General features: G+C 43.3%; 1 long non-coding RNA gene across 1 annotated transcript in view; it reads right to left on the minus strand.

Annotated features, from left to right (window-relative positions):
- LOC113489420 overlaps positions 1-4,006 on the minus strand; it is a 17,005-nt gene extending 12,999 nt beyond the window's left edge. The window contains exon 1 of the long non-coding RNA XR_003400039.1: positions 3,920-4,006. This is a non-coding gene — a long non-coding RNA (uncharacterized LOC113489420). The remainder of the gene's footprint in view (positions 1-3,919) is intronic.
- Positions 4,007-10,699: the final 6,693 nt, after the last annotated feature.

Raw genomic sequence — 10,699 nt, forward strand, 5'->3', positions numbered from 1 at the left:
CCCCCCCCCAACACCAGAAAAGCTGAAAAGATTTGAGAAACTCCACTGTGCTTGCCTGGACTAAAACACACCCATCTTATGAATATGTATCAGTAAGAGTATAAAGAGTGGTGGGTTTGTTTACGCTTTGTTGTAGCGCATGGGCATCCTTGGTCTGTCGGTGCAGAGCAGAAAACCCCCCGCTCCCTGGAGTACTGAACCTTTTTTTGTTTTGCTTGTTCTCGTTTCAATAAAATCATAAAAGTGATTTTCTGATTCTGTCTCTGCATTTATAAAACCATGAATAGGATGCATAACTTTTTTTTTAAAAATGAAATTAATTGGATGAAGAACCAGAATTAGGAACCAGAAGTGATAGCTCATTGATGCATCATAAAAATGAATCATTGCATCTGTGATCAGGTGAATGAGAGATAGGATGTGTTCATGGACATTCTATTTTATTAAATAAATTTTTGATATGTAACTCTTATGTACTGAAGAGTCTGATTGACTTTTAAGGGGGATTTCCATCTCTATGAATTTAGATCTTGTACAATCTAGATTATAGCCAGTAGACAAAGACAGTGATACAAACACTTAAAATTAGTTTGAATTTAGGACATGATCCATTGATCTTTGTGATCCTTAGAGACTTTTCTGCAGCATGCTTTTTAGAAAGTTTTTCTACAGTTTTTCTACACCAAAAAGATTCAGACTTTCTATATCCTCACAACTCAGCTGCAGAACAAAAGACCTACCATCACACATTGTATCATTTTAATTAATGATATATCTAAAATATGTATGGATAAATCAGCTAAAAATAATTACAAAGTCTCCAATGCTCTCTTTTCTTTTGGTATGTTCTTCTTTCCAGAGTCATCCTTCCACTTTTGACTCCTTTTGCAAGATTTACACGCTGCTCTTTTGCTATTATGTCTGGCTGTAAATAAAGTAGATCACTGTGTTACTTTCAGAAAAATATCACCTGTCTTGCTTGATTTATCACTCTCAATTTTTTTTCTTCCTATAGAGATGTTTGAATTTACTGTTACTGATACTGTACATGAAGGGAAACGCTTTGGAGGTGGCAGCTAGTGTCGGAGTCACAGCTACCATGTTACAGAGCACGGGGAAGACGGAATTAAGTACCTGGTCATTTGACTGGGCTGGTTTGCATTTATTTTCAGTTTGCTTTGAGTGCCAGTCATCACTGTCTAACCTTGCTACCACGGTTACTGATGGTGTTCCCACTCTCCTAACCAGGCTGTTTCTGGCTTTGTTGCTCTCAGCCAGGACTCAGTGTGCCAGGAGGGGTGGGAGACATTCAGGTCTCATCAGCTGTGGAAGATACCATGCCCCAAGGACCCAGCTGAAGCAGGCATCCCTCCAATGCCTGCCCCTGTATTAACTGCAAGAGCTTTCACACACCTGTCTTGGGTTTGCACAGCAAGGTTTTAGTAGTAAGGGGGCTACAGGGAGGACTTCTGTGAGAAGTTGCTAGAAGCTTTTGCTATGTCTGACAGAGCCAATGTCAGTTCACTCCAAGATGGACCCGTTATGGCCAAGGCCCAGCCCATCAGCAAAGGTGGCAGCTCCTTTCTGGTAATGTATTTAAGAAGGCAGAAAAGCTGCTGTGCAACAGCAGCTGGAGAGAGGAGTGAGAACATGTGAGAGAAAGAACTTTGTATGCACCAAGGTCAGTGAAGAAGAAGAAGGAGGAGGTGCTCCAGGTGTCACAGCAGAAATTCCCCTGCAGCCCGTGGTGAAGACCCTGGAGAGGCAGGCTGTGCCCCTGCAGCCCATGGAGGTCCGCAGTGGAGCAGAGATCCACTCACAACATGGAGGACCTCACGATGGAGCAGGTGGATGCCCAAAGGAGGCTGTGACCCCATAGGAAGCCCCCACTGGATCAGGTTTCTGGCAGGACCTGTGGAGAGAGGAGCCCACACTGGAGCAGGTTTGCTGGCAGGACTTGTGACCCCATGAGGGACCCACGCTGGAGCAGTCTGTGCCTGAAGAACTGCACCCTGTGGAAGTAAGCCACACTGGAGCAGGGGAAAAGTGTGAGGATTCCTCTCCCTGAGGAGGAAGAAGCGGCAGAGACAACCTGTGATGAACTGACCACAACCCCCATTCGATGTCCCCTGTGCTGCTCAGGGTGAGGAGTTAGAGAAAATCAGGAGTGAAGTTGAGTCTGTGAAGAAGGAAGTTGTGGGATGAATTTCTCATTATCGTACTCTGATTTGACTGGTAATAAATTGAACTAATTTCCCCAAGTCGAGTGTTTTGCCTGTGACAGTAATTGGTGAGTGATCTCTCCTTATCTCAACCTATGAGACTTCTGTTATACTTTCTCTCCCCTGTTCAGCTGAGGAGGGGCAATGATAGAGCAGCTTGATGGACACCTGACATCCAGCCAGAGTCAACCCACCACAACACTGCTGACACAGAAACCACCTTCAAGGCAGACTCCCTCTACTGTTAGCAGTCACCCAACCAAGACACACCCTCTACTGTTGCACATACAACTGGCTGTACAAACCTCTCATGGAGACCCAGTGTGCTCCTTCCATCTGGATGAGCTACCTAAGCATGTCCCACATCTGTTGCAATGGAGAAGAGAAAGGGGCTGGTTTTCACCCTGGTGTTTTCAGAAAGGAGTCTTGGCTTTTCTGTGTTCTGGGGAGCCCACTTATCCCAGGGCACATTGCCCTGCTGAAAACCCAGAGGTATGCTAAAAGGACCTAGAGATGGGTGGGAGTAGGTGGCTGCACAGCCAAATGAGCTGGCATAATGCATGAGAGCAATCTGACTGCAGGGCCTGGCTGTGACCTCAAGCAGAAGGGATTTTACAAGAGGACTGAAACAGTACCTGTTTTCTTGTACAGTGCAAAAATAGCAACCAGAAGTGGTGTCAGCTATCTAGTTCTTCAATATTATTTCTGAAAATTCTTCTCCCCTCTACTATTTTTTCTCTCATAGCAAGTGATTGTATAAATGTAAAGTTTGAAAAGATGCTCTCACTAAGATTAAAGTTAAGAAGAAGAGTTTCTTAACTCTCTATTACAGTCTTACTACACACGCAATGATCTAGCCCTCCTTCTAGAAAGGGAACATGCCATGCTGTGCTTAAACTGTCTCTAAAAAGGTAATAGCTACTGTTTGACTGAATTAACACTAAAGAAGAGGATTTATCCAACTGTGATCTTTTTTTTCCAAGTTCACCTTTACCATAGTCCTAGTTTTCATTTACTTTCACTAGGGATCTAAAGTTTGTTACATCCAGGACAAGAAATGCCCATCATCAGTGAGAAAAGTAATGATTAAGAATATGTTTTATCGTCATCATTTAGAACTACGTCTCTCCAAAAGCACGTGACCCCTTTTGTTCTTAAAAAAGACTGATTATTTTCTTGATATTTTTAACTTTGATTTTTTACTGACTGCATTCCATCTTACTTTGCTCAAGGATAGAAGGGCTGCACAGTTCTTTATAATTGTTTTTGATGTCATCTTCGTGTAATACAAAATCTTGTGGGTTTTTTTTTTTCTTCAGAAAAAAAGAAAAAGAAAAAAGCCTCTAGGCATTCTGTACTCCAAATGGTGTATCGTTTATATGTTTACAAAACTTTCCTCTCATAATTTATGAAATTACTTATGTTCTTCACTTCCCTATAGAAAGTATTCTTTAGCTGGATCCAGTAGATATAACTTACAGTGCTAGCTGAACATGAAATTATTCAAAGTCTCCATTTTGGATTAGCTATGAGAGCAAAGACAAAGTTCTGGTTCCAATGAAATCCTTAGGAGTTTTAAAAATGTTTTAAAGGCATCAGATTTTATTCCAAAAGTTGATATTCATATCTAGGTGAAATCAATATACTAGGCTGAAGCCTCACATCATATTGCTATCCTCATCATCTACTTGTATTACCTGAGAACCTGGAGCCTCCATTCTAGATTAATCAGTGTGTAAAAATCAGATGTTCTCTGCTTCAAGGGATGGATGCAGACAGGATACTACAAAGAAACTAGAAAATACTGTTCAGGAGGAGACGTGATGGTATCATCATGACAGTACCAAATGGATGTCATATCAGTACAAGAACTTAGAGGACAGTAAATTAGAAATGGCTATGCAGAACATCTCCAAAGTGGAAGGGCCAAATACATGAGTTAAACCAGAGTTTTGAAGGTGTTGTATGTGCAGAAATTGTGCCAGATGAACAGGAAAAGCAGTGTCCAGAAGAAAGTCAGAGGAAATATATTCTCCAAAGTTTATGAAGCTTACAGAATCACTGAATCATCTAGGTTGGAAAGGACCTTGAAGATTACCTAGTCCAACCATTAACCTAACAATGACAGTTCTCAACTACACCAGATCCCTCAGTGCTAAGTTGACCTGACTCTTAAACACCTCCAGGGATGGGGACTCTACCACCTCCCTGGGCAGCCCATTCCAACGCCTAACAACCCCTTCTGGAAAGAAATGCTTCCTGACATCTAGTCTAAACCTTCCCTGGCACAACTTGAGGTCATTCCCTCTTGTCCTATCGCTTATATCTTGGTTAAAGAGACTCATCCCCAGCTCTCTGCAACCTCCTTTCAGGGAGCTGTAGAGGGCGATGAGGTCTCAGTCTCCTCTTCTCCAGACTAAACCCCCCCAGTTCCCTCAGCCGCTCCCCGTATGACCTGTGCTCCAGACCCTGCACCAGCTTCGTTGCCCTTCTCTGGACATGCTCGAGTCATTCAATGTCCTTTTTGTAGTGAGGGGCCCAAAACTGAACACAGGAATCGAGGGGCGGCCTCACCAGTGCCGAGGACAGGGGTCAGATCCCTTCCCTGTCCCTGCTGGCCACGCTATTGCTGACACAAGCCAGGATGCCATTGGCCTTCTTGGCCCCCTGGGCACACTGCTGGCTCCTGTTCAGCCGGCTGTCAATCAACCCCCCCAGGTCCCTCTCTGACTGGCAGCTCTCCAGCCACTCCTCCCCAAGCCTGTAGTGCTGCTGGGGGTTGTTGTGGCCCAAGGGCAGCCCCCGGCATTTGGCCTTATTGAAACTCCTCCAGTTGGCCTCAGCCCATGGCTCCAGCCTGTCCAGGTCTCTCTGCAGAGCCTCCCTACCCTCGAGCAGATCAACACTCCCACCCAACTTGGGGTCATCTGCAAACTGACTGAGGGTGCACTCGATCCCCTCGTCTAGATCATCAGTAAAGATGTTAAACAGGGGTGGCCCCAAAACTGAGCAGTGGGATGTCCTGGAGGACACCACTTGTGACCGGCTGCCAACCAGATTTAACTCCTTTCACCACAACTCTTTGGGCCCGGCCATCCAGACAGTTTTTTACCCAGCAAAGCCTGTGCCTATCCAAGCCTCGAGCAGCCAGTTTTGCCAGGAGAATACTGTGGGAAACGGTGTCAAAGGCCTTACTAAAGTCAAGGTAGACAACATCCACAGTCTTTTGCTCATCTAATAAGCAGGTTGCCCTGTTGTAGAAGGAGATCAGGTTTGTCAAGCAGGACCTGCCTTTCATAAACCCATGCTGACTGGGCCTGAGCATCAGGTTATTCTGCACGTGTTGTATGATGGTACTCAGGATGAGCTGCTCCATCAGCTTCCCAGGCACCGAAGTCAAGCTGACAGGCCTGTAATTTCCCGGATCATCCTTATGACCCTTCTTATAGATGGGCATCACATTGGCCAATTTCCAATCTGTTGGGACCTCCCTGGTCAGCCAGGACTGATGGTAAATGATGGAAAGCAGCTTGGCGAGCACCCCAGCCAGCTCCTTCAGCACCCTCGGGTGTATCCCATCTGGTCCCATAGACTTGTGTGTGTCTGTGTGATGCAGTAGGTCACTGACTGTCTCCTCCTGGAATGCTGTGGGGTCGTTCTCCCAGTCTCTGTCTTCTGGCTGATGAGGCTGGATTCCCTCAGTACAATTAGTTTTGTTATTAAAGACTGAGGCAAAGAAGGCATTAAGGACCTCAGCCTTCTCCTCATCACTTGTTACCATGTTTTCTCCCACATCTAGCAGGGGATGGAGGCTCTCCTTGGTCTTTCTTTTGCTGTTGATGTATTTATAGAAATATTTATTGTTATCTTGACTGCTGAAGCCAGATTAATTTCTAACTGGGCTTTAGACCTCCTGATTTCCACCCTGCATAGCCTCACAGCATCTTTGGAATCACCATGATTGGCTAGCCCCTTCTTCCTAAGGCCGTAAACTCTCCTTTTCTCTCTGAGTTGCAGCCAAAGCTCCCTGTTTAGCCAGGGTGGTTGTCTCTGCTGCTGGATTTTCTTACAGCACCTGGGGACAGCCTGTTCCTGTGCCATTAAGACTTCCTTCTTGAAGAGCGCCCAGCCTTCCGGGGCCCCTATACCCTTCAGGATTGTCTCCCAAGGGATCCTGTCAAGCAGGTGCCTAAACAAGTCAAAGTCAGCCCTTTGGAAGTCCAGGATGTCAGTTCAGCTGCCCCGTCTCCTGGCCTTTCTAAGAATAGAGAACTCTATTTAAATTTCATGATTGCTGTGCCCTAGTTGGGCTCCAGCTGCCACATCCACCACCAGTCCTTCTCTGTTCACAAAGAGGAGATCCAGCAGGGCACCTTCTCTGGTTGGTTCTCTCACCAGCTGCACCAGAAAGCTATCTCCCACACATTCCAGGAATCTTCGGGACTGGTCCCGCTCTGCTGTGTTGTATTTCCAGCATATGTCTGGGAAGTTAAAGTCTCCCACAAGAACAAGGGCAAATGATCATGAGTTTTCTCCTAAATGCCTATAGAATATTTCACTCACTTCTCTCCTGGTTGAGTGGCTTATAATGGACTCTCACTACAAAATCTGCCCTGTTGACCTTCCCCCGATTCTAATGCAAAGACACTCCACCCTGTCTTCACTACTCTTGTGCTCAAAGCAATCCTAACAGTCCCTAATTTACAGCACCACCCCACTGCCTCTCCTTCCTTGTCTATCCCTGTTAAAGAGCTTGTAGCCATCAATTGGCACACTCCAGTCATGGGAGACATCCCACCACATTTCTGTGATAGCCACTAGATCATAATTTTGCGGCTGCATCACGGCTTCAAGCTCGTCCTGTTTATTACCCATGCTGTGTGCATTGGTATACATGCACTTCAAATGGGCTGATGTCCCCAGCACCTTTTCACATTTAGAAGTCCTAAGTCCAGCCTGACCCTTCACAGGTGTTACCATGGTTACTGATCCGTCAATATCCCTTGCATCTTTGTTGTGCTGCATGTCTCCATCCCTTGCCTCCACTGAGATGGCAGGGTGAGGGTTGAGATGACAGGGTGAGGGTCATTGCTGGCACAACATCCTACAAACTCTGATAATCTACCCTGGAGCTTATATCTGGGAGCTCAATTTTTGTCCCTTTCCCCCTTCAAATCTGGTTTAAAGCTCTCTCAATGAGCCCAGTTAACTCCTGCCCCAAAATCTTTTCCGTCTCTGAGACAGGTGCATCCCATCTGTCGCCAAAGGTCTGACATCCTATATACTAACCTGTGATTGAAAAATCCAAAGCTCTGCTGCTAATACCAGTCTTGGAGCCACAAGTTCATCTGTTCAGTTCTCCTGTAGTCTTCCTCATCCATCCCTGCAACTGAAGGGGTGGAGGACACTATTTGTGCCCCCGACCCCTTAACCAGTTTCCCCAAGGCCCTGATATCTCTCTTCATTGATTTTGGACAACTCTGGGTAATATTTCTACCTACCTGGAAAAAAAAAAAAAAAAAAAAGTAGAGATCTGATATAAATTTAGAATGGAGTTCAGCACTTCTTGTTTTACTCAAACACTACAATTTCTGATCATCATTAATACTGGGATACTCAATTATAGGAGATCACAGAATCACAGAATGGTTGAGGTTTAAAGGGACCTCTGGAGGTCATCTGGTCCAACACCTCTTCTCTAGCAGAACCACTGTTTTTGCTCAAAAACATGTCCAGGTGGCTTTTGAATATCTCCAAGGATGAAGACTCCACAATATCTCTGGGCAATCTGTGCCAGTACTTGGTCACCCTCACAGTAAAAAGTGTTTCCTGATGTTCAGAGGGAACCTCTCATGTTTCAGTTTGTGGTCATTGCCTCTTGTTCTGTCTCTAGGCACCACTGAAAGAGGCCTGACTCCATCTTCTGTACACCCTTCAGGTATTTACGTACATGACAAAAGTCCCCCTGAGCCTTCTCTTCTCCACCCTGAATGGCTCTTGGTCTCTCAGCCTTTCCTCATATGAGAGATGCTCTAGTCCCAGTTCATTAATCATCTTAGCAGTGATGTTCTGGACTCTTTACAGTACGTCCATTTATCACTTGCCCTGGGGACCCCGGCACTGGACAGAGCAGTCCAGGTGCAGATTCACCAGTGATGAGTAGAGGGGAAGGATCATCTCCCTTGATCCACTGGCAACACTCCTCCTAATGCAGCTCAGGACAGCACTAGCTACCTTTGCAGCAAATGCATATTGCTGGCTCATGTTCAGTGTTTGGCAGTATGGGGAAAAAAAAAAAAAAGGTAGTGTTTAAGAATTTTAGTTTTAAAGTTGATTTTATTTTAGAAAAACTTCTATTTTGTTAAGGAGTTTGTAAAGGAAAGCTATTAAATCTGTACCAGACCAAGAGGAATTCAAAGTCATTAGCTATGGGACTGTAAACCAGTCCTTTAAAGGTCCATTTAATAGCAAACTGCCACTCCATGATAGGTTTTCATCAACAGTTAAAGTATAGAAAGACCAGTTATATCAAGGAGAAAAGCAAAATCCCCCATTTGTGACAGACTATGATGATTTTATTTTTAACTATACTAGGCATTTATCACCTCATTCATCTTCTGTGAAAGGAACATAGGCAGCATGTTAAAGGGTCAAGTGGATTATTCTTCCTGATACTGAAAAAAGTGTTCCCCACTATACTTTTTTGGGAGCATGTTCATTGAAATTGTACCTACCTTTCACACCTCACTGACCATATATTTTACAAGTAAAACTAGTAGTTGTTCTGTCATATGCATTAATATACAGTGGTAGCTTTTACAAGCTTTTATACTTTGCCAATTTTTCTGTCGCCCCATAATATTTCCAAAGTTAACACGTTCAGTTGTAAATGTTGATCCTCTGTTTAGTCAGAATGATTAAGTGACGGTCATTGTAGCATGACTCATTGCTTCTCGATAGGAACATTTACACAATATTATCTTTGTTATGAAGTGCAGTTATGATTCACATCAGTCCAAGCCTTCTTCAAGTGAGGGTAGTTATGATTACATTTGGAATACTTCATTCTACTTGGTGATTTACTGGTAAGTGAGCTCAGTACTTATGCTGATACTTTCTAAACGAGAAGAAAAAAAGGCTGACTGCATTTCTTAGATTGGTGCTGACAAAACCATATGTTCTCATTAGATGAAAATGAACCTCCTTAGAGGAAAATTCTTGAAAAATCCTGTATTAGAACCTTCCCACAGAGAACAGGAGGTTGCTGACGCATTTGGTCTTGTACAAGGTACTGACAGAGACATAGGGTAAAGTCATAGGCAGAGCTTCACTCTTCAGTGGAGCTTTGATTTTACTTATGTTACCAGCTCTGTAGGAAGATTGCAATAAAAGAGGGTGATTTAGAATAGAGTTAGTATAAAACATGTCCCCATTAAGCTGAATTATTTGAACTGGTGTTTGAAATAAAACAGCTGAGCCTACCTTGTATACTAACGCTGGTATCTGGGATAGTGTCATTGCAGATGTAGCCTAGCCTTTTTCCATGTTGACCTTGCACACTACATTCAGTGTTTCAAAGCTAGCTCAGTATCTGATCAAACACGGCAATTTCTGTCTTATAAAAATTATGTTCTAATAGTAAAGAGAAATTTTAAAAAAATCTATTTTTTTTTATTCGTAGGGACAACAGCATCAACTGAACTATAGGGTTTTCCTTTGATTAGTCTATTAAGGTGATAGATAAATGTAAACATGATTTCTATTTTAGAGCATACAGATCTACGTTTTTATTTTTTCTTGTAAAGTAAGAATGTGAATCTTGAAACAATCAAAACATTCCAGGTATGCTCGAAAAGGAAACATTTTGACCTTACCAAAAATCAGCATTTCATCTTTTTCTTCCCCAAAACAAACAGACACATTGACAGACATCAGGAGAACTGCTGAATTTTAAAGATGCTATATTCTCTGAGAGAAAAACAAATTTTTTGACTGCAATTTTTCCCCAATCCTCCTTCACATCTCTTAATGTGCACTTTTAAAAGTCACAGAGATGCCTTCACTTGCCTTATGCAGGGCATGCCTAATATACGAGTTAGCTATGCATTAGTTCTGCCTTCTTCTACATAATGAGTCAATCAAGAAGGAGTTGCATTTGTCATTTATGTAAGAAGGTGTGAGCATGGACCAAACTGTCTTTCTTTTACAGAATCATGTTTACCATCTCTTCATTGCACTTTCATGTCACAGGCTGTAACAATTACTTTTTTACAAACTATTTCACATAGTGTACATCTCACTTAACCGAAGACAAGTAAAAGGGAGGTGCCTTATCAGCTTAGTTGTCTCAAACTTCTATGGAGTGAAAAGTATAGGTTTTTTCAGTTGTTTCAGTTAACTAAAAAAAAAAAAAAAATCAGAATTAATATCTCATCCTTGAGCACACAGAGAAACCTAGTTGTAGAAGTAAAGCAATC

The sequence above is a fragment of the Athene cunicularia genome (genome assembly GCF_003259725.1).
Source record: "Athene cunicularia isolate RWA chromosome 1 unlocalized genomic scaffold, athCun1 chr1_part2, whole genome shotgun sequence".
Taxonomy (NCBI): Eukaryota; Metazoa; Chordata; class Aves; order Strigiformes; family Strigidae; genus Athene; species Athene cunicularia.